Source organism: Equus przewalskii, chromosome X (genome assembly GCF_037783145.1).
Source record: "Equus przewalskii isolate Varuska chromosome X, EquPr2, whole genome shotgun sequence".
NCBI lineage: Eukaryota > Metazoa > Chordata > Mammalia > Perissodactyla > Equidae > Equus > Equus przewalskii.
This window is the reverse complement of record NC_091863.1, coordinates 122067909-122091079: the sequence shown is the minus strand read 5'-3', so window position 1 is coordinate 122091079 and position 23171 is coordinate 122067909. Positions and strand designations below refer to the sequence as shown.

Below are 23171 nucleotides of genomic sequence, written 5' to 3'. Positions count from 1 at the left end.
CATCCGCACCTGGCAGCCATTCTCAGATAGGTTTGCAGTTGCTCAGTGGAGAGGATGGGGACAGAGACAGAGCACAAACCAGTGGATGTGGGATGGGGGCAGAGAGTTGCAGGGAGGTCAGGAAGATGGGGACTTAGAGGGAACCAGGGCCAGTTCATGTGGAGGCAGACAAGAGAGCTGTAAGGGGAGGGGGATGTGGGTGGAAAGGGGGCTGTGGTAAGTTCATGTGGAACTGGACCAGATAGATGGAAAGGTTGAGAGGGATGGGGAAGGAATAGTAGGAGAGGTCATTGCAGGTGCAGATTATGCAGACAGTTGTAGAGTGAGTGGTGGGTGATGGGGAGGGAGAAGAGCAGAGGTCAGCTCACATGGGACTGGACCAAGAGATGTAGGGGAGATGGCAGCAGGGTCGGGTAGGGACAGAGAAGTAGAGGAGGTTAGTTTCTGTGGGACTGGACCAGGGAGATGTATGGGGAGTGGTTAGGTAAGATCTGGAGTGTGTGGAGGTAGATAGGGAGAGGCAGGGCAGGTCAGCTCACGAGGATGGTCTACAGACCTGGAGGGGTATGAAGGGGGATTGGCAGAGAGAGAGGGGAACAGGGGTCAGCCTTTGTGGGTGGACCAGAGAGATGTAGGGGAAATAGGGTGGAGTGGAGTTGGGGAAGTAGCAGAAGTCAGTTCAATTGGGGATGGACCAGACAGATACTAGGGGGTGAGAGGGGACTGAAAAGTAGAGGGACTGAGGTCAGTGCTTATGGGCAGGAAAGAGTGAGTAGGGAGGGAGGGGAAAGGGAGCAAGGGTTAGTTCATGTGCAGATGGACTAAAGCTGTGGGAGCTTGGGGGTGATGGCGAGGAGGAGGGAGCAGGTATTAGTTCATGTTCAGCCCTGCAGAGAGCTGTAGTGGGATCAGGGGTGATGGGGAGGGAAGGAGTACAAAGGTCAGTTCATGTTGGACTGGACCGGAGAGCTATAGGGGAGTGGGGGTGGGATTTTGACATAGAGAATGCAGATATTGGTTCATGTGAGTATGAACCCGAGAACTCTGGGAGTTGAGGGGAAGGGAGAGGAGGAGGGAGCAGAGATTCCTTCATGTGAAGCTTGACCAGAGGTATGCAGGTGGAGTTGAGGGGAATGGGAGCAGAGGTTAGTTCATGTGAGGGTGGAGTAGAGAAGTGCAGGGGTATGGAGGGGTGGAGAGAGAGAGAGAGGGCATTCCATGTTGGGCTAGGTATTGGAAAGGAGAGGGAGCTGAAGTTGATGTAAGATGTGCCGGAGAGAGCCATATGGAGATGGCAGGGATGTGGGTGGAGAGGGAGCAGAAGTGCCTTCATATGGGGCTGGAGCAGAGAGCTGTAGGGGCATGGTGGGGTCAGGGAGAAGAGGGAGCTGGGGTCAGTTCCTATGAATATGTGGCAGAGATATCCAGGGGGATGGTGGGAACGGGGGCTTTAGAGGAGGACGGTGGATGGGATGGGGAGGGAGAAGAAATCAGTTCCTGTTGGGCCTTGAGGGCCGTCCTAGTAACTCTGGGACATACTAAGTTTCCTTGAAAGAACTCTCTGGTGGATTAGTCTTTTCTTTGCTCCAAAGTGTTCGAACTGCTGTAAACAGCTGGATTCATGGGTAGTCATACTCAAACTTAATATAAGTAGAATCTATCTAAGGAAGTTGTTTAAAGAAAGGAGGTAGCTCAGTTTCTGTCCTTTTAGACGTGGAAGAGCTGCTGGACTCAGAAGGATGACAGGGCATGGAAGGGAGGAAAGGCATACTGGCTGCTCTAGGGGGCCTCTTGACATCCTTTCACCCTCTATCAGATTGGAAACTTTTGTTTTTGTCATACTGTCAAATACTAGGATTTTGGGCAGCAGACTCAACGGGAGTAATACACTCAAAACAACACTTTACCCATGATTACAACTCAATCACACCTCCATAGAAAACAGCCAACAGTCATCCCACTACACACTTAGTCACTCTTCGGTTGGACTAGAACTGCTTGCTCCTTGATGGTGCTCCCCCATGAAGCCAAGTTCCCCTACAGTCCAGGAACTACCCTTTTTTGAGCCCTCCATGGCTGTTGTGATCAGTGTCTTACAGCAAGTGGCTCCCTCCTCCGCTCTATGTCTCTTGACCTGCTCAGCTCAACATCTTATATTCTAGGGCCTGGCCCCATGGCTGAGTGGTTAAGTTTGCACACTATGCTTCAGCAGCCTGGGTTTTGCACTTTGGGATCCTGGGCTTGGACCTACACACTACTTATTAAGCCATGCTGTGGCGGCATCCCACATAGAAGAACTAGAATGACCTACAACTAGGATATACAACTATGTACCGGGGCTTTGGGGAGAAAATAAAAAAAGAGGAAGATTGTTAGCTCAGGGCCAATCTTCCTCACCAAAAAAAGAAAAAAAAACCATCCTATATTCTAGAAGTCACTGGAATATCGTGCATCTTCAATTGTAGCAAAAGTAATCAGTCTGCACTGATTGCAGCTGTGAAACAGTGACGCCATCCCAGCGTGCCATGCTGTGACATATCAGACACATTTTGTGACCCAAATCTTCATCAGCAGTGCCCAAAACTCTCACAGGGGCTCTGGGCCCATTTCTAGAACATCACCGTCAGAACTTGATGTGTCTGGAAGCCAAGTCACCTCTTCTCTAGCTTCTCCCCACTGATCCCCCTTAACTGCCACCTTCAGGGAAGGAGCTTAGCCTTCAGACTTAGTCATATCTGGTTTAAATCCCAACTCTTATGCTCATTAGCTGTGGCCTTAGAGTGACATGAATGAACTATCTTGAGCTTCTGTTTCCTCATCTGGAAAATAGGGGTGCTGTGAGGTCAAAGGAAGCTAACAAGTGTCCGGTGTATAGCGTAGCACTGACACCTGGTGAGCATGCAGTGGGTCATGCTCCCACCCACAGCTTCATGTAGAGCCAATCCACTCCTCTTGGCCGCTGACGGTCACTGTGCATTAGCCTGTTTTTATCTTAGCTTGGACTGTTCTGTCCTAAGTGCCTATGTGTGTTAACCTTGGCATAAAGTTAAGTTCTATCCACGTACCTAGGCCTCTGCCATTGTCCCTCTTAAAATGTTGCTCCTATCTTTTCCCCAAATCTGTATTCTTTTCTTCATATGAAACTCCCCCTCAGAGCTCCCTCCTTCCAGGAAAACTTTTGTTTGAGAGTAGAGAGGACTTGTGCACTACTTCCCAGCTGGGATTCTGAGACAGCAGCCTTGCAGATGTATCCTTTGCCATTAGGTGGGGTGCCAGGATGGAGAGGCTCCAAGGCACCGAATCACCTGGAATCCGACAGCGGTTCAAGCTGGATCTTCTCAGTACCCCTGGAGGGCTGTGGTCCCAAACAGCCTTGGAGTGTGATGGAGAGGATGCCATAGTGGAGAGAATCCTGGCAGGGCTGTAGACCCCTCAGAAAAGCCACTAGGTACGGACACTGATGGAATGCTAGCTTGTCAGCTTGGGTGCTTGCTTAAGTCTAATTAAAAGAGAAGAACATGACATGTTTGCATTCTGAGTGTGTGCAGAGAAAATTGTTTCCCTGCTACATGGCCTTATTGAGCCACACGGAGCAGTTCTCTGGGAGGGGCACAGCTGTGTCTTTGATGTCTTCATAGCTGTGCTTCGGGCCTGGGGCAAGGCTCTGCCCACAGTCTGGCTCACTCATTTACTAGCTTTGTTGATCCTCTAGCAAGGACTTATTGACTCATTAAAAAATTCTAGTGTTCCATGGCTCTTTTTTTCCCCTGACCCCTATTCCTTGTTATGGTTTGAATTGTGTTCCCTTAACATGTGGGTGTCCTACCCCCCAGGACCTCAGAATGTGACCTTATTTGGAGACAGGGTCTTCACAGAGGTGATGAAGTTAAAGTGTGGTCGTTAGGGTGGGTCCTAATCTAATCTGACAGATGTCCTTAAAAAGGGGACATGTGGACACACAGACACACACAGAGGGGAGACGATGAGAAGACAGGGAAAAGACGGCCGTCTACAAGCCAAGGAGAGAGGCCTGGAACGCATCCTTCCCTCAGCCCTCAAAAGGAGCCAACCCTGCCCGCGCCTTGATCTCGGACTTCTGGCCTCCGGAACTGGCAGACGGTCCGTTTCTGTTGTTTGAGGCACCCGGTCTGTGGTGCCTCATCACAGCAGCCCCAGCAAACTCATACATCTCTCTTACTGAAAAACTTCCTCTGTTCCCCGCAGTGTCCTGACCAGGAGTGCACATGGTGATGTCGAGGAAACGAAACCTGGACTTGGACTCTCCGCTGCAGAGCTCGTCACTCCATGCGCGCTGGATGTGGCCTCTTCTGAGACGTCCATGATCGCTTGGGGGTGTGCAGTGTTGCCACCTGAAAGCTTTTTTTCTCAATTTGGAGTAAAAGATTGTACGTGGATGTGAAGCCATCTCCTTAGGAGATATTCGTGAGAAAATATTTGTGCAATCTCTCATACAAATAGGTCCAAAAGGTACACTCATGGTTACAGACTGAGTCAGAAAAGCATGGGAAAGATGAGTAAGTAGAGTGACAGAGCCTCAGATGGCGGTGTTGGCCAGGTTGTTGTTTCTAACCTGCCTCGCACAGTTTCAGAGAAATGCTGTCAGGATCAACCTGACTATCTGAAAGAGCAGACGCCCACGTCGTGAGGGGCACCATGGAGCAGCAGCGAAATGTCTCCTGAGCTGGACTAGTGAAGTCCCATTATGTGACCCCTGGCAAGATACCTAAAGCCTTAGTACCTCACTGGTTTCATCTGTCAAAGGGGAGTTATTAATAGAGCCCACCCCAAGGGTAGTTGTGAGGATCAAATGAGCTAATATAGCTAAAGAGCTCAGAACTGAGCCTTACACACAGCATGCAAGAAATGTTTGTTGAGTGAATAAATCCAGAATTTGGCTGCAGTCTTCAACTATAGGGTTTGGGAGTTACATCATTCATCCCAGTGGTGCGATATAGGGGTATTAAAACAGGGATTCCTAACGCAGACACTTATATTTCAGGAGTTACACTTGTACTTACCCTGAGGAGCTTCTTAAATCTTCTGAAATGACCTGCACAATTTGTGGGTACAAGCAGGCAGGCAGTTTTCATCAGATTTGTTCAAAGAGTCCGTGAGCCAAAAAAGATTCAGACCCACTGTCCAAGAATTGTACATTGCCATTTGGGGCATGGGGAGAATTGTGCTAACCCATAGCATTGTGTTGTAGTGTTGTGTGTGGCACCTGGTGTTGATGTCCTCTGTCCACACAGGCATTCCCTGAGATCTGCCTGTTTCCTGGCCCTGCTGGGTATTTTCTGCGGGAAATGGTGCAGTCTAGCACCATTTCCAGGCCATGCCTGAGGGCCTGAGACTGCTGCTTCCTTGCTGCTCCGGGGCCTGGGGATCTACAGCGCTGTCTCTGTCCCTGTCTAGACCTCCTGGCAACCATTCGCTTGTTGGGGCCTCCAGGATCCAGCCTCACCTCTCGCCTGGATTTCCTGCCATCTCCCCCCTCTTCCCTCTAGCCTTTTTTAGCTTGAAAATCAATCTTCTTGAAGGAAAATGCCAACAAAAGAGGATTTATTTTCTTCCAAGAAGTTACTCTTTCCCCTCCTTACACTGACTAAATGGCCTTTTACTTATCTGTCTTCAGCAGTTTTTGAAAGCTTCAATCCGTTTTCAGCTTTAGCCTCCCTGAAATTATTCTTTGGGATCTACACCTTTGCTTCCTTTTGAACCCATCATTAGATCTGTTCTTGCCTCTATCTTTTGCATTTATTTGTTCATGCATTCACCAAATACATAATGAGCACCTATTCTGACCCAGCCCCTGAAGTGAATGAAATACAGTCCTCGGCCCCATGGGATTTACATTCTTGTGAAAGAGACAGACAGTAAAAAACCTCAAGAAAATTAAGCAGATAAGGAGTTAGAAAAGGATGAGGGGGTGCTATTTTAGACAGGAGGGTCAGGGAAGGCCTATCTGTGGAGATAACATTCAAACAAGGATTTGAAGCCATGCAGAGGTCAGGGGAAGAGTACCCAGACAGAGGGAACAGCAAGTGCAAAGGCCCTGAGGCAGCAGCAGGCTGGGCTTGAGTGAGGAACAATGAGGAGACACATGTGGCTGCAGCACAGTGAACAAAGTGAAAAATGGCAGGCTGCCAAAGGGGGCAGGGGTCGGGTAAGGTAAGGCCTTGCAAACCCCATAAGTAAGGGTTATGTTCTGTGGGTGACGGATGTCATCACTGACCTCTGTGCAGGAAAGTAATCTGCCTTGCATTGGCGGCTGGGTTGAGAGTTGCCTATGGGAGCAAGGGTGGAAGCATGTATCTTTTCACAATATGAGCTCATTTGGAGGTCTTCCTGCATAGCCACATGGCTGACTTTTTTAAAAAACCCTGTTTGGATTACTTGAGACTGGGAAATTTCTGGAGCAACTTTTGCTCTGGAATTTGAAGTGATACAGGCAGATTTTGCCTTTTTAGAATCCCCATCATTCAGCAGCCACTTTCCCTTCTAGAGTCCCTAACAATAAGACCACAAATTGTGTTGTGTGCTATTTTGCTTTCTGCCCTTTTCCTCCCAGAGTCTGCCTTCTCAGGTCTTCTCCTGTAAGCTCATGGCTGACATCCACCCAAGCTTGTCTATTATTATTATGAACTTCAAAATATAATTATTATTTTCTCCCAAGTTCTTGGTCATTTCCTCATCCACAGCCAATTCCTCTCTCTTGCCAGTCAGGTTTAACAGCTCGTTCTAGGCACAGTGGCCTATAACTCCAAGACCCAGGGTTTCCCAAACTCTTGCTGGTTGAGAAAGGACTTGATTCCTGCATTAGCAGTGTTGAGCGGGGATTATTTTTACCCCGTTTTACAAATAAAGCAGCTGAGGTTCGGGGAGGTTGAGCATGGAAGCTGCGACTCAGGCTCAGAGTTTCTGACTTGAAAGTTCTTGCCCTTTCTACTCTATCACTCTGTTCTCCAGGTAAGACGATGTGCTCCTTGCTTCGGTTAGTTTAAATACTTCTTAAGTGAAAACTGAATGGTTTATCTTATTCTCTTTCTCTCCAGTTTGGCTTACATGATTTCCATTTTTAAGTTCTTAAATGCACCACAGTGTCCTGCCCTGGGTCGAGGCCCCCAAAGAGGCTCGCGTGACCAGCATCATGGCTGCTTTTATGTGTCAACTTGACTGGGCCATGAGGCGTCAAACATTATTTTGGGTGTTTCTGTGATGTTGTTTTCAGATGAGATTAACATTTAAATTTATAAACTGAGAAAAGCAGATGGCCCTCCCTAATGTGAGTGGGCCTCATCCGATCAGTGGAAGGCCTGAATAGAACAAAAAGGCTGACCCTTCCCCTGAGTAAGAGAGAAAGAGTTCCTCCTTTGAACTGGAACATCAGCTTTTTCCTGCCTTCTGACTCAAATTGAAACATCGGTTCTTTCTGGATCTTGAGCCTGCCAGCCTTCAGACTGGAACTTCATCATGCACTCTCTGGGGTCTCCAGCTTGCTGACTCACCCTATAGATCTTGGGACTTGTCAGCCTCCATACTCATGTGAGCCAACTCCTTACAATAAATCTGTCTCTCTCTCTATGTATATATAAACACACACATACACACACATACATATAATTATATACACATTCTCCTGTTGGTTCTGTTTCACTGGAGAATCCTAACTAATACAGCCAGCAGAGGGCGATCTCCCATCAAACGCTGCCTATTTCCCATTTGGAAATGTTGGACAGTTGTTTTCTTCAAAAGTGAGAAAATCTTTCTAAGTTCTTTTTTTTTTCCAGACGAAAGAAGGTAATTTCAGAGAGAGGAAGTAGCATGAAGAGTTGCTGGTATAAGTGATAGAAGGTCATCCCAGTACAGGCCTGAAGCCTTCTAGGAAATGCATTCTGCATGAGATAGACACCAAAGTTCTGCTGCTGGCGACAAAATTACCCCCACAGTTCACTCTTCCTGGGAGTCAAAGACCACATTATAACCAGTGGCATAAGCTTTAGGGCGAGATTTCAGAAATGGAACTTCTCTAACAGAAAGAACAGTGGAATGAGTGGAAAGTAGGATGGAAACTGACATTACTGACATAATGTATGCATACCCATTATGTATAATCTTACGTTCTTACCTATGTAAGCTTATAACGGCAGAGAAGAAGGTCTGGATGGATCACACCAAACTGTTAACAGTGGTTTTCTCTGGAGAGAGGAAGGTGCTTGGAGGGGGCTGCAGTGAAACAGACTTTCTCCTTTTATTCTGTTCTGGGTTTGAATTTCTTAAAACAAGATTCATGTATGATTTTTATGTTTAAAAATATTATTAAGTAACATTTCACACATGCTAAGATGGCTATAATAAAAAACCCTCAGAAAATAACAAGTGTTGGTGAGAATGTGGAGACATTAGAACCCTGATAAATTGCTGGTAGGAATGTGAAATGGTGCAGCCACTTTGGAAAACAGTTTGGTGGTTTCTCAGAAGGGTGAACATTGAATTACCATATGACCCAACAATTCTACTCTTAGATGTATTTCCAAAAGAGTTGAAAGTAGGGGCTTGAAAAGATATTTGTACACCCATGTTCCCAGCAACATTATTCGCAGTAACCAAAAGGTGGAAACTCAAGTGTCCATCAACAGATGAGTGGATAAACAAAATGTGATCTATATACACAATGGAATATTATTCAGCTATAAAAAGGAATTACTTTTTTTAAATTTGTTTTTAAAAATATTTTAGGTCAGGGCTTTCTCTCCTTTTCTTTCTTTCTTTCTTTTTTGTTTTTTAAAGATTGGTCCTGAGCTAACATGTGTTGCCAATCTGTTCTTTTCTTCTTCTTCTCCCAAAGCCCACAAGTACATAATTGTATATCCTCGTTATAGGCTCTTCTAGTTCTGCTATATGGGATACTGCCTCAGCACGGCCTGATGAGTGGTGCCATGGCAGCGCCCAGGATCTGAACCGGTGAAACCCTGAGTCTCTGAGGCAGAGCACATGAACTTAACCACTTGGCTGCGGGGCCAGCCCTAAAAATGAATTAAATTTTGCTATATGCTATAACATGGATGGATCCTGAAAATATTATGCTCAGTGAAAAAAGCCAGGCGCAGGAGGACGAATAGTGTATGGTTCCACTTATATGAGGTGCCTACAACAGGAAAATCCATAGAGTCAGAAAGTAGAACAGAGGTTACCAGGGCCTGGGGGAGGAGAGGGGAGCTATTATTTCATGGGGACAGAGCATTTGCTGGGGATGATGAAAAAGTTTTGAGTATAGATAGTGGTGATGGTTATACAACATTGTAAGTATATTTAGTGTCACTGAATTGTGCACTTACAAATGGTTAAAATGATAAATATTGTTATGTATATTTTACTACAATAAAAACACCTGAAAATTCTTAAGAGAAAGGGGTGTCGTGCTATTAGATCCAGTTGTACCCTTTCACAAAGGGGAAATAAGTGGCTTCTAAGGACTACAGGGGAGCAGCCTCAGTTAGATGGATGGTCTGTTCGTGTGAAGCAGCAGGTGCTGAAGAAGTTTCTGACAGTTGGAATATAGAGACGTGAGGATCCACTGTCATCCAGTTCACACTAAACTTTGTGAGAGCAAGGACTGGATCTCTCTTTGCTCATAATTGCAGCCTTAGAGCCTAGCATAGTATTGGGTGCCCAGTAGGCACTCAACAAATATTTGTTGAATCAATAAATGAGCTTGTGTGACTTGCTAATAATCTACTTAAAGCAAAACATTCTCCCTCCTACCATTTTGGGCACCATTGTCTATTATTTGTTGCACAATGAGAAGTACAAGCCTGGGATTCATATATTTGGTTGTCATTAGCACAAGATAGAGTATCAGTTGGGATGGGCCAACTGCTGTATCAAACAATTTCTGTATCTTAATGAGCTGACTCAAAAAATTTTATTTTTAACTCATGTTATAGTTCAAAGTCAGTGGGAGTGGATTGGAGTGGGGGTTGGGCTCTGCTCCACGCCGTTGGGGACCCAGCTTCCTCCTGTCCAGTAGCTCCAGAGGCCCCTAGGCATGCCCAGGTCTCCACTGGCTTCTGTGCACCTGGCTGGCAGATGAGTGAAGACAGAGATCTTGGAGGACCACGTTTGAGGTTTGAGTGGCCAGATCTGCAAGTGTCATGCATTTCTTTTGCCCATACCTCATTGGTCAGAACTCAGTCACATGACTACACTGAATCACAAGGGATTCTGGCAAATGTGGTCTAGCTGCAAGTAAAGGAGGAAAAGTGCTAAGAGAAGGCTGCTCAGGACCGAAGTCACAGGAGCTTCAGTGTTTAAGAAACGGGAAGAGAAGGAGAGGCAAAGCAAAGAGACTGAAAATAAAGAAAGTGACTGCTAGAAACCCAAGGGAATGAAATGTCACAGAAGCAAGGGGAGAGTGTGTCAAGAGACAGACCTTAGCAAGAGCAATCTCTGTGGAAATCAGATTGCCATGACTTAGGGGTGAAACGTGGGTGAGGAAGTAGAGGAATATATGTAGGACATTTTTGAGAAATTTGACTGTAAAAGGGGAAGAAGAGAAGGATAGTGGCTAGTGGTCACGAGGAAGTGGCATGGAGTAGAATTTTTTTTAATGGGAGAGACTTGAGAATGTTTGAATGTTTAAAGAGAAGGAACTACAGTAAATAAAAACAGTGTGGTATAGGGCCAGGAACAAATAAACTATTGGAACAGAAGAAATGGTCTTGAAACAGACTTAAGTGTATATAGAAATTTGATTTATGTCAGGGATGGTGGGAAATGATGGACTGGTTGTGATGCATCTATGTATGTGGTCATCTATTTGTACACTTTTTTTCATAAAGGATTTAAAAAGGCTTCTTAAAAAGATACATTCTGGAGACAAAATAAAACAAATGTTTAAGGAGGGAGAAAATGACATGTTGGGACAATGAAGTGAAACGCGTTTTGGTTTTACAACTTTAAACATCTGTTTGATACTGACTGCTTTAAACATCAGTGCTGAGCTGATTTTTGATACCTTGATCAATTTGTGCTGTGATCTATTAGAGAATTATATTTATGTAACTCGCTCTGCAATGTCACTTTTGGGGCAGAGATTCTCATGTGTATTCTGGAGAATCATGCAGTCTCTGCTCTTTGCACCGTGTATTGTGCAACAGCCTTTGACCACAAATAATGAAACCTGACCTGAACATCAGACTGGCACTGATTGTTCTGGCCTCAGAAACAGCTTCTAAATCAGACAAGAAGTTCAGTTTCATTTCTCTATAATCATATCTTGTTCCTGACCCCAAGTGGCACTCTATGAACCATCCTATGCTGTATTTACTCTGAACTCTTTCTCCTAAGCTATTTGATATCCCTAAGCCTTTGCACATCCTTATGTCTACAATATCCCCTTATTTCTCCTCTCCCTCCAGCAGACTTATTCTTATCCTAAAAGATACAGCCTACCTGTCACATGCTCTAGGGGAATTTTTTGTGACTGGCCTGGGCTAGAGCTATACTTCTCTTTGTGCTCCCCCAGCCCCTGTCCTGTCCACCGTAGCTCTAGTCCTGCTGGGTCAGCAAGGTCATCTATGCCACTGACCTTGCACTTCAACTCTCCATGCTCAGGGCCCAATACCTGGCCTGGCCAGAGTTGGCATATGATGCATGGAAACCTTGCAGCAGAGAGCTGGGGATTTCTATTTGCAACCACAACTAACATTGTGACCAGGATGATGATTACATGGGAAGGTACATTTGTCAAATTTCTTGTCAAGCTTTACACTTATGATCTGTGCAATTTATTGTATGTACTTATACCTTGATAAAGCACTGTTAACCTAAAAAAATTTTTTTAAAAAGAAAAAAGAAGAAAAATCACCTTAACTACATGCCATTGCTTTTGCTCTTCAGGGGAGTGACAGGATTTTCTTGGTAGATAGCTCTTTGCTTAAGGAGATACTTGGCTGCCTCGGGGATGAAAGGAGAGAGTCAAAGAGAGAGCTGAATTACTCCTCAGCATGAAGGCAGCAGAATCTTGGATTTCCCAGTGCAAAATAAAAATTCAAGGCTGCTTATTCAAAAATTGAATTTCAAGATGGTGACAACAGAGCACTATACCAAGCGTGCAGAGCCCTTCTAAGCATGGGGCCCTGTGGGACTGCCTAGGTTGCACACTCACGAGGCTGGCCTTAGTTCTAACTTTGGGCCTTCTCTTGAAACCAAGCAGGTGTGTGCATGTGATAATCTCTGGAAAAGTGCTTTACAAACAGCCAGGTGCTGGATTTGAAGATTGAAGAGCTTCCCAAAGCCCAATGTCTTCCAATTCCTGGCATCTGTTGCGCTCATTTGGACTTTTCTATTAGTTTGCTTACCCCATAGCACTCCCTCCTCACCCCCCTCTCAAGACATCTCACGCAGTGTGCAGCCACCTGTCACTTGGCTATAGGCCAGGGTACCCTGAAAGGATCGGAGTTAAAGGGGGACCGTTCATTCCCTGGGGCTCAGACCTAGAGCCATTCTCAGTCTTCTGTCCTCTAGCTAGAGCAGTCTGGTTCATGTGGCAGCCTGGGAAATACCAGTGTTCCTTAGCAACAAGGCCGAACCAGAGCTGTTGCTAGGGAAACCCTGGGATTTCCATAGCTACCGAGAGCACGGTAAGCATCTCTGCTCCCACAGCTGAATGAATATATCTGGTGTCAGCAGAAGAGGAGGAAAGGGAACTGATATTCTGCTGCCAAGGAGGGCAGGGCTGGTTCCTCTGAATCTCATTACCTGCACAAAGAGAGGTGAACAGGTCATCAGGGGCAGGACCATTCCTCAAGGCTGGCGAATGGATGATCTCTCCTCATACACAGACCTCCAAAAAGTGGCTAGTCAACTTGGAGTTGTGTAGTCTGTGGGATTTTCACAGTGCCTGGTGCCCCTGGTACAGAAATAATCTTATTATATTGAATCTACATATCTGTGTGCCCTCCCACTCCCAGCGGCTGGGATCTTCCTGAGGCTGTGTCATGGGCTGCTGTGTCCCCAGTGCCCAACATAGGGCAGGGCTTCTTAACCTCCTTGCTCATCTGGGGAAGCCTGTGGGGCCCTTCTCAGAATAATGTTTTTAAATGCATGAAACAAAATAGGTAGTATTACAAAGGAAAGAAATTTTATTGAAATACAGTTATTCAAATATTTAAAAAGTCACAATCGTGATTATAAAATATATGTGCATCTTTATTGATGCATTAAATAACAAGACAGAGTGGCAGGTCTGACAATTACTGTAATTTGGAAGTCGTAACAAGTGCAAAGGATATTTGGGGAGAGCTGCTGCCGTGATAACATGATACGAAAATATCAGGGATTTCTCTCCGTGACAAAGTCACAGGTACTGCTAATCTGTTTGTGGTCGGTTGCCTGCATTCATTATGCATAAGGCTAAATTTCAGGTAGAAGTTAGTGAAATTAATGAATATTCTTCCCCCATCTGATTCCACAGACCCTTAAATTCTATGCAGGTTGTGGGCTCCGAGTTTGGACATCGCACGCTATATGAATGAATGAGTGAATGACATCGCACGCTATATGAATGAATGAGTGAATGGCAAATGAATAAATGAACAAACAGTGAAAGAGGAGGAGCTGAGGAACTTGCTTAGGTTCCTTGAGCAAGTGAGCGGCTTGGCAAGAGGAAGGGCCTTGTTCACAGTCACCCGGTCACCTTCAGTCACCCTGTTCCTTGTCACTTTTTCCTTTAAGAGCTGAGGAATTTCAGCAAATGGTCTTGGAACAACTGGGTATCTACATGGAAAAGAATGAAGTTGGACTCTCATCTTACACCATATACAAAAATTAACTCAAAATGGATCAAAGACCTAAATGTAAGTGCTAAAACTATAAAACTCTTAGAAGAAAACATGGGGGAAGAAACTTCATGACATTTGATGTGGGAACAATTTCTTGGATATGACACCAGAAGCACAGGCAACAAAAGGATAAATTGGACCACAACAAAATAAAAAAATTTTGTCTATCAAAGGAAACAACCAACAGAGTGAAAAGGCAACCCATGAAATGGGAGAAATATTTGCAAATTATATATCTGGTAAGGGGTTAATATTCAAAATATATAAAGAACTTTTACAACTGAACAGCAACAAAACAAATAACTCGATCAAAAAAGGCAAAGGTCTTGAATAGACATTTCTCCAAAGAAGATATTTGTTCTGAGGAAAGTAAGGAGCTGATGGAAGGTTTAAGTAGAGGAGAAATGTGATCTAATTTATTTTTTAGTTGAGATCCTTCTGATGACTGTGTAGACAGCAAAAAGATGCAGGCTGCAGGTGTTGGGCTCTCGCACGGTCCTCCCCACTAGTGGCCTTTCCTCGCACCTGCTGAGGCACAGTGGTCAGAGGCAGGGGCCTGCTGTCCCCTTCCCGTGTTGGCTTGTGCTCCTGGATTTGGAAGTCGGGAGTCTGGGTCCAGGCATCAGTTGCAAACCAGTAAAGTTAGTGAGGGTAAGGGGCCCCCCGTGGGCTGGGGAAGCAGGGGCAGACAGGAAGGCCTGTCGGGAAAGCAGTCAGCAGTCCTTGGGATTCTCTCCTTAGTCAGACCGCTGGAGGGCAGAGGTGCCGGCTGGCAGCGTGCACTCATGGTTCTCTGCAGAGGCAATCAGGCTGCTAAAGTGGGGAGGCGGCAGGGGCAGATACAAATGTTGCCACTTCTCTCTGCTAAGCTGTCCTCACCCTCAGGTAGAGGCTCCCTCTTCCCAGGACCTTTGCCTCACGTGTCTTCCCAGGCTCCACTGCCAAAATGCTGCTTCCTATCTCTAGCACTGCAGCCTCAAGTCGGGATAAATATTTTGCATTTCTAGGGACACCATCTGCCAGGTTTTGTCATTTTGGCCATCACCATTGTCGCATTCCTCAGAGTTAGCCAGCGAGGAAAGGACTGCAAACTATCCACTGTATTTAGCAACAAAGAGACAGTGGAAGCTGAGATTGCATTCATTCACTCAACTACAATGTATGGAGGATCTGCTATGTGGCAGGCCTGTGTTAAGGAACAATAAGAACAGGGAAGGAGCCAGGTTTCAAAGCAGGGAGAAAGTCCAGGGCCAAACTGTGTCCCTTCTGCCCCCCTCAACTCCTAAAAAAGGCTCTGGAAGCCATAAGCCCCACCAAAGGGGCCCATATGACCCAATCTACCTGCCTTATCACAAGTAGGACTGGCTAGGTGGCAGGACCCTGGGAGACCATGCACCCGAACAGGCTGAACCCAGAGCTGGGGAGTGGGATGTCCTCCTACTCCATCCTGCTGGTGGGAGTCGGGGCAGGATTTCAGGCAGCTTTGGGGGTCAAGTCCCACAGCCCGGCCTTTCCATCACAGGCACCTGCAGAGCATGCAGCAGTGTCCAGGGACCTTGACCTGGGACTTACAGCACTAAAAGATGACAGACCAGGGCTGGGGTGGCATGGGCTTTGCTCAGGGAGAACCCACCACTCTCTGCCTTCCTCTGTGTCCATTTCTTGTAATTATTTGCATTTATTTCTACCATCTTATTTTGTCCTTTCTATTTCTATGCTTCTTTTTTCTCCTTTTTTTTGCTAGCTATCCACTCAAGCTTTTTAAATTTTAACTCCTTCTTTTCCCCTCTACTGGCTTGGAAGTTATACATTCTATTTTTCTTAATGGCTTACCTCTTGAGCATTCAACATGCACAACTGACTAAACAAATCTAAAATTAATCACTATCTTTGCACTCCTTTCAAACTGCACAAGGATCCTAGAACATTTTGATTTTGGCTGCCCTTTCTCATCTCATATGTTAATGCTGTCCAGTTATTTTGCCTTGTTTCTATTCTCCTCAAATTAAGCATTTTCATCATCATCTTTATTGTCATTGTCATCCTTGTTCTTGTTTTATATATCTAAATATAAAAAATTGTATTATAAATGTAATGTATTTATTGAATTTATATATCGTAAGTATAATTTATATAAATTTATAAATATAATTTATAGTAGATTATAACTAAAACTTATATAAATGTGACTTGATAAATATATCAACTTGTAAGCACTTTTGGTGCCTCCACCACCACTGCTGTGCAGGGGGTTGCAGGCAATGGCAGTAGTGAGGAGCTGCCCATCCCTGGCTTCCCCGGATACAAATGGGCACAGTGGGGGCAGGAGTGCCAAAGGAAGAGCATGCCTTGTGTTCCAGGTGAAGTGGAGGTGAGGGACTTGCTTGTGAGCTCCTGTGCACCACACTCTGGAGCTTCAGAGACCCATGGGTGAAGCTTTGATATTACTGACAGGTTTGTCTTGCCAGCTGGAGGCCATTTAAGGGGTATGGACTCAATGTAACATGCGTCTATGGTCAGATTCTACACGTCCTGAAATATTTACCAAAATCTGTGTGTCAAAATCAAGAAACCATGTAGCCCAAATCCATCACCTCACAAAAGAAAAATGGCCCAGAAATGGGCAGTGGCCTGATCGGAGTAATGTGGGAAAGACAGGACAATAACCTAGTTTTACTGCCTTCTGCCTCCATGCTCTTTTCACTACAACATGCCATTTTCCTCCAGTCATTTGTGGCCTCCCATCCTGCTCTGCCTCCAGTGTCCTATATCTCTGTCATTGACATCACCAACCACTGAATGGCCGAAACCAGAAATCTGGGAGTCATCGATGACACATCCCTCTCCTTTAGTTCCTGAACCCCATCTATCTCCAGGTCTTAGAAATTCATCAAATCAATTTACTTTTCTCCACTTCAACTACCTTCATCCCAGCCAGTTAGCAAATACTGAAGACCTACTATTCTGAGGCACCGTTCTAGATATTAGAACACAGCAAGTGAACAAGACAAAGTCCCTGCCCTCAAGGATCTTACATTCTGGTGTGTTTGTGTGTGTGTGAGAGAGAGAGAGAGAGAGAGAGAGAGAGAGAGAAAGAGAATTATAGAGGAGTGATGGATAACAAGTAAATAAATACAAGACTAAAAATATTGAATTGTACAGTTTAAATGGATGAGTTATATGCTATGTGAATTATACATCAATAATGCTGTTTAAAAATGCCTGAGGATCATTTGTGCTTCTTTTTCTGTGAAACACCTGTTTATTTTGCCCATTTTTATAGTAGGTTGTCTTTTTCTTTTTAGTTTACAGGATTTCCTTATACATTCTGGATACCAATCTTTTGTTAAATATATTTGTTTTAAATATATATTTATATATAATGTGAAATATACATGCAGAAAACTGCATGTACATACAATTTAACAGTGGTTGTGAACCTAATACCCATATAATCATCACACAAGTCTAGATATAGAATATTATTAGCAATGTAGAAGCCCCCCCATGTGAATTATATCATCCACACTAAAGGGGGAGGGTTGTGATAATCATTTTCATTCCTCTTTCAGTTTTACCAACTTCTAATACATTTATTAACAATATTGCTTAGTTTCAATATCGTTTAAATTTTCAACTTTTTATTCAGGTTTAATTTTCAAAAATAGCTTGCATAGATTTTAAGTTCACAGTTATATGAGTTTTGGCAAGTGCATATGCTCGTATGTCCACCATCAAAATCAAGACTTAGAACTTTTCCATGACCTCAGGAAGTTCCTCCATTCCATTTCCCATTCAATCTTTCCTTATCCAAGGAAACCACTATTCTGATTTCTATCACTGTAGACTAGTTTTGCATGTTCTCAGAGTTTAATTGGAATCATATACTGTGCACGCTTTTGTGTCAGAAGTCTTCCCCTCAACATAATGTTTTTGAGAGTTACTCATTGTGTTGCATATATCAGTATTTTATTCATTTTTATTGCTGAATTCAATTTAAGAATATATCAAATTTTGTTTAACCATTTACCTGTTAAAAGACATTTGGGTTGTTTCCATGTTGGGCTGCTATGACCCTGCTATGAACATCCTTATACAAATATTCTTATACAACTATTTCTTTAGACATATGGCCTCATTTATTTTGGAGAAAATACCCAGAAATAGAATTTCTGGGACAAAGGGTTGGTGTGTGTTCAACTCTATTTAAAAATTGCTTGTGTTTGGTCAGATTCCCAAGAGATTTGCATACAAGAAGACTATTGGAAATGTTTTCTGGTACAACACCTCTGAGGGAGTGAAGAAAGCAGGGAGGGAGAAGTAGCGGGGGGAGCTGAACTGTGACTCAGTCACTATAGAGACTTCATCTGATCCCATGGGGAACTCTGGAACTGGTGTGGCCCTTCAGAGTTGTCCCTGAATTGAGAAGAAGGAGCCCAGTCTTTATATACCTGCATCGATCAGTCATTGGATGTAGCTTTCTCCTGGGGAGATTACATAACCTTGGATTAGGTTAAATCCTCCAATTAAGAAGCAAAGATTGTCATCTTGGATAAAAAAAGCATGATCCAATTACACTTTCTCTATAAAATTCTACTTTATATATGAAAAAGAGATCAATCAAAAATAAAAGAATAATAAATGATCTACCATGGATTGGCTATACTACCATCAGACAAAATAGATATTAGAACAAGGAATATTATTAGAGATGAAAAAACAGTGATAAAGAGGTCAATCTACCAAGAAGACATACTAATTTTAAATGTGCACATACCTAACAACAGAGCTTCAAAATAAATGAAGAAGAAACTTACAGGAGAAACAGACAAATCCACAATTATATCTGGAGATTTCAATACCTCTTTTTCAATAATTGATAGAACTAGTACATAAAAATCAGTAAAGATACAGAAGACTCGAACAGCATTATCAACCAACATGACACAGTTGGCATTTACAGAACACTCCACCCAACATCATCAATATACACATTCTTTAAAGAATACATATTTTTTTAGGTGCACATGGAACATTCATCAAGATAGACCATATCCTGGGCCATAAAACAAATCTGAAAAAATTTAAAGGATCAAAGCATAAAAATATGTTCTTGTACAACAGTAGAATTAAATTAGAAATCAGTAAAAGAAATCTGGAAAATCCAAAACTATATGGGAATTTAAAATTACACTTCTAAATAACCCATAGATCAAAAATGAAAGCCCAAGAGAAATTAGGAAATTTTTGCAATTGAATTAAAACAAAAATGTAACACATCAAAAATTTGTGAGATGCAACTACAGCAGTTCTTACAAGGAAATTTAAATGTTTATATTAGAAAACAAGAAAAGTTTTCTTTTTTCCAACTTTATGTAGGTATAGTTGACAACTAAAAAATGTATATATTTATGGTGTACAACTTGAAGTTCTGATATACATATACATTGTGAAATATTCATCACTGTCAAACTAATTAAAAGCTGCGTCTTTAAAGTGATCAATAAACTTCTAACCAAACTGCTCAGAACAAAATGAGAGAAGACGCACATTATCAATATCAGCAATGAGATAGGCAACATAACCACAGACCCTAGAGCCATGAAAGAGGGAATATTGTTGCTGATGGCGCAGTCAAGTCTATTCCGACTCCTAGCGACCCTGTGTACAACAGAGCGGAACCCTCCTGGTCTTTTTGCACCATCCTCTCACCTTCTAGTACCTTATCAGAATAGATGCTCCACTGCTATTCATAGGGTTTTCATAGTTAATTTTTTCAGAAGTGGGTGGCCAGGTCCTTCTTCCTAGTCAGTCCTAGTCTGGAAGCTCCACTGAAATCTGTCCACCACGGGTGATCCTGGTGGTTTTTGAAATACCAGTGGCATAGCTTTCAGCATCACAGCAACATGCAGCCGCCACATTATGACAACCAACAGACAGGTGGTGTGGTTCCCTGACCGGGAAATGAACCCCAGCTGTGGCAGTGAGAGCACTGAGAGCACTGAGTCTTAACCACTAGACCACCAGGGCTGGAAAGAGAATGTTTTGAACAAGATTATGCCAATAAATTCAACAACATATAAGAAATGGGTAATTTCTTATAACACAAACTATCAAGAAGGTAGTAAATAATGTAAATAGCCTTGTATCTATTAAGGAAATTGAATTAGTGGTTAAAATCTCCCCACCAATAAAACTCTAGGCTCAGATGGCTTCACAGGTGAATTCTTCAAATTTTTAAGGAAAGACTAATATAATTCTGTACAAACTTTCCCAGAAAACTGAAGAGAAGTAAATATTTCCCAACTCATTTTATGGGGCTTTTCTTACTCTGACACCAAAGACATACACAGATAATACCAAAAAAAAAAAAAAAAAGAAAAAGAAGAAAACTATAGACCAATATCGCTCATGTACTTAGATGCAAAAATACTCAACAAAATATTGGTTGACCATATGTATGGTGATGGATAAAAATTAGACTGCTGGGGGTGAGCACGATGAAGTGTATCCAGGAATTGATAAACAATAATGTACACCCCAAATTACACAGTGTTATAAATCATTATAATCCCAATAAAATTACTTGGAAAAAACCCCCAAAATATTAGTTAACCAAATCCAGAAATACATAAAAGGAATTATACACCATGACCAAGTGGTATTTACTCCAGGTATGCAAGGCTGGCTTAACATTTGAAAATAAATCATTATAACCCACCATTTCGATAGGCTAAAGAAAAATCATATAAACACAGAAATTTGAGGCAGAAAAATCATTTGACAAAACCCAACACTCATTTATGACAAAAACTCTCAGCAAATTAGTAACAGAGGGAAATTACTGTAACTTGATAAAGAACACCTACAAAACCGCTACAGTTAGCATCATACTTAAAGGTTAAAGACTGAATGCTTTTCCCCGAAGATCAGGAACATCTTGATGAAGATACCTGCTCTTGCCACTCTTATTCAACCTAGTACTAGAAGCTCTAGTCACTGCAAAGAGGCAAAGAGAACCCGCAGATGGCAAATAAGCATGTGAAAAGGTGTTCAACATCATTGGCCATTAGGGAAATGCAAATTAAAACCATAACGACATCCTACCATACACCTATCGTAACAGCTAAAATAAATAGTGACAACAGCAAATGCTGGTGAGGGTGTGGAGAAACTGCATCCCTCATACATTGTTGGTGGGAACATAAAATGGTACAATCACTTTGAAAGACAGTTTTGCAATTTCTAACAAAACCAAACGTGCAATTTACTTCCCCAAATTGTGCCATTGGGCATTTATCACAGAGAAATAAAAACTTAAGAAAGAGATTTGTCTTCAGTACTCAGTCTTCATCCAGTCCTTGTACTCAATGTCTGGCTAACTGTGGACCTGATAGTCTGACCCCCGACCCTGCAGGACTCACCTCCCTCCCGCTCACACACATGCCTCTTCCCTTCCTTCCCCGCTCCCCCCATGAGAGAACTCGCAGAGACACACACATTTTCACAACAGGTTCGTTTTATTGAAATCACCATCAGGGCACCCTGCTGCTGTAAAATGATGTCGGCACGACTGGCCATTTCTCAGGGGCCAGACCTCAGAGACTTCTCAGATGATTCCTCTGTGAGGTCTCTGGCCTCGCTCTGAAGTTGCCGGCGGTGCAGGTAGGCACGTGAAGTGCTGGGCTTCTCCATGCTCTCTCCGTCCTCCTCTGCCTCACCATAATTCAGCTTTTCATTCAGCCCGTGATAGTGACCGAATAGTGTTGTTCCTCTCGCTTTCTTAGATTTAACTGAAGAGGTGGGACGTTTTGGAGAGGCTTTTTCAGTCGATCTCCCTCGAAGGGATCTTTTGGCCCCCGTGGTTTTCTTGGCCGCCTGGAAAGACAACAGGGTGAGCACAGAACGGCATTGGTTTGAGGGAAGAGGGTGGGAGATGGGTGGGAACAGGGGCTTCACGAGAAGGGATGTGGACTGAGGAGGAGGTGTGTGCCAGGCAAGGACAGGGGCGGAGTCTTGGTGGGAGGAGTCAAAGGGGAAGAGGAGGAGCTTGGGCGGGGTCATCTCACCTTGACACTACCTCTGGACCTGGGTTGACAGGAGCCCTTCCTCATCTTCCTCTCTTTGGTGTTTGGCGTCGGTTGTTCGGTAACTGTGCTAGAAGCCTGTGGTTTCCTGGTCACTTTCGCCATGTCAGCGCCTCCCAGTGGTCTGTCTACCCCAGGCCTGCTGACCTGCCTATATATACCCCTTTCCAGGACAGTGAGGGGCCACATCCTTCAGCTTTGTTTGGTCAGCAAGGCTTTCCTCCAGCCAATGGTAGCCCTGGAGGAGGCTTAGACATCATAAAGCACCATCCTGACATGCCCATAGAGGGAGAGGAGATGCTGGGGAGGCCAAGATGCAGCTTAGACATCTCACAATGCACCATTCTGATACCTCCATGGTGGTGGTGGTGGGGCGATGCTGGAGAGCCTAAATACTTCTGTTGGAGAAAGTACACCTAAAGAACTCCCCAAACTCACCTTCCACCCCTCATCATCTTTCCATGTTCAGTTCTGGTGGGTTACATGGCAGGCAGAAGGCGTTTCCTCCCAGCCTTTTCTCATGGCCACCCTATTCAGTGGTTCATTCTCTTTTCTCCCACCCTTCATCATTACCTAATGTTTGTATGTCTTACCTAAAATCCCTCCGAGGTAATGTGGATGTATTTAAACCTATGTGGAGTTGTGAATCATCCCACTTCCCACCTACAAATTGCTCTTATGCACCGTGAAGATGGTCCATCCACTTTTTGGCTTCTATGAGGGAACTTTTCCATCCATGTCTTTTTTCCAGAGTCCATGTAGCTCTCTGCAGTTTTCTTTCCAGTCTGAAATCAGCAATTTCAGCTGTCAAAACTTCAGTGAATAAACTTGTGCTGCTGAGTGTGTTAGTCTTGTTTCAAATCTGGGGATCGTGTTCATCTCTGTAGGTGTAGTATCCAGGCTTGAGTTTTAACAGTGTAGAGAGGATGAAGGAGATATTTCCCTATGGAAGTTGTACTGGATGTTTGCATGTAGGAAACTAAAGCCTGAGACTAACAATATTACAGTGCAGCGGTAGGGAGGAGTTCAACATTGTACTTGAAGTTCTGTCCAGTGCATCAAGGGAAAAAAAACACCTCCCAATTGAGAGGGAAGAATAAAACTGTCTTTATTCGAAGACCACAAGACGGTCTATGCAGAAAATTCTCTCAATCAAAAAAAACTTCTATAACTAATCATTGGGTTTAGTAAAGTTGTAGAATACAAGATCAATATAAAAAAT

The 23171-nt window shown here is 43.7% G+C and overlaps 2 long non-coding RNA genes across 2 annotated transcripts; one reads left to right on the top strand and one right to left on the bottom strand.

Annotated features, from left to right (window-relative positions):
- Nucleotides 1–1028: 1028 nt before the first annotated feature.
- LOC139081014 (uncharacterized) lies at nt 1029–7642 on the top strand. Its single transcript, XR_011535946.1, has 2 exons — nt 1029–3448; nt 4225–7642. It is a non-coding gene; the product is annotated as an uncharacterized lncRNA (long non-coding RNA).
- Nucleotides 7643–21363: 13721 nt separating this feature from the next.
- LOC103543388 (uncharacterized) lies at nt 21364–22084 on the bottom strand. The gene is made up of 2 exons (XR_011535949.1): nt 21932–22084; nt 21364–21740 (listed from the first exon to the last, which is right to left on the bottom strand). It is a non-coding gene; the product is annotated as an uncharacterized lncRNA (long non-coding RNA).
- Nucleotides 22085–23171: the final 1087 nt, after the last annotated feature.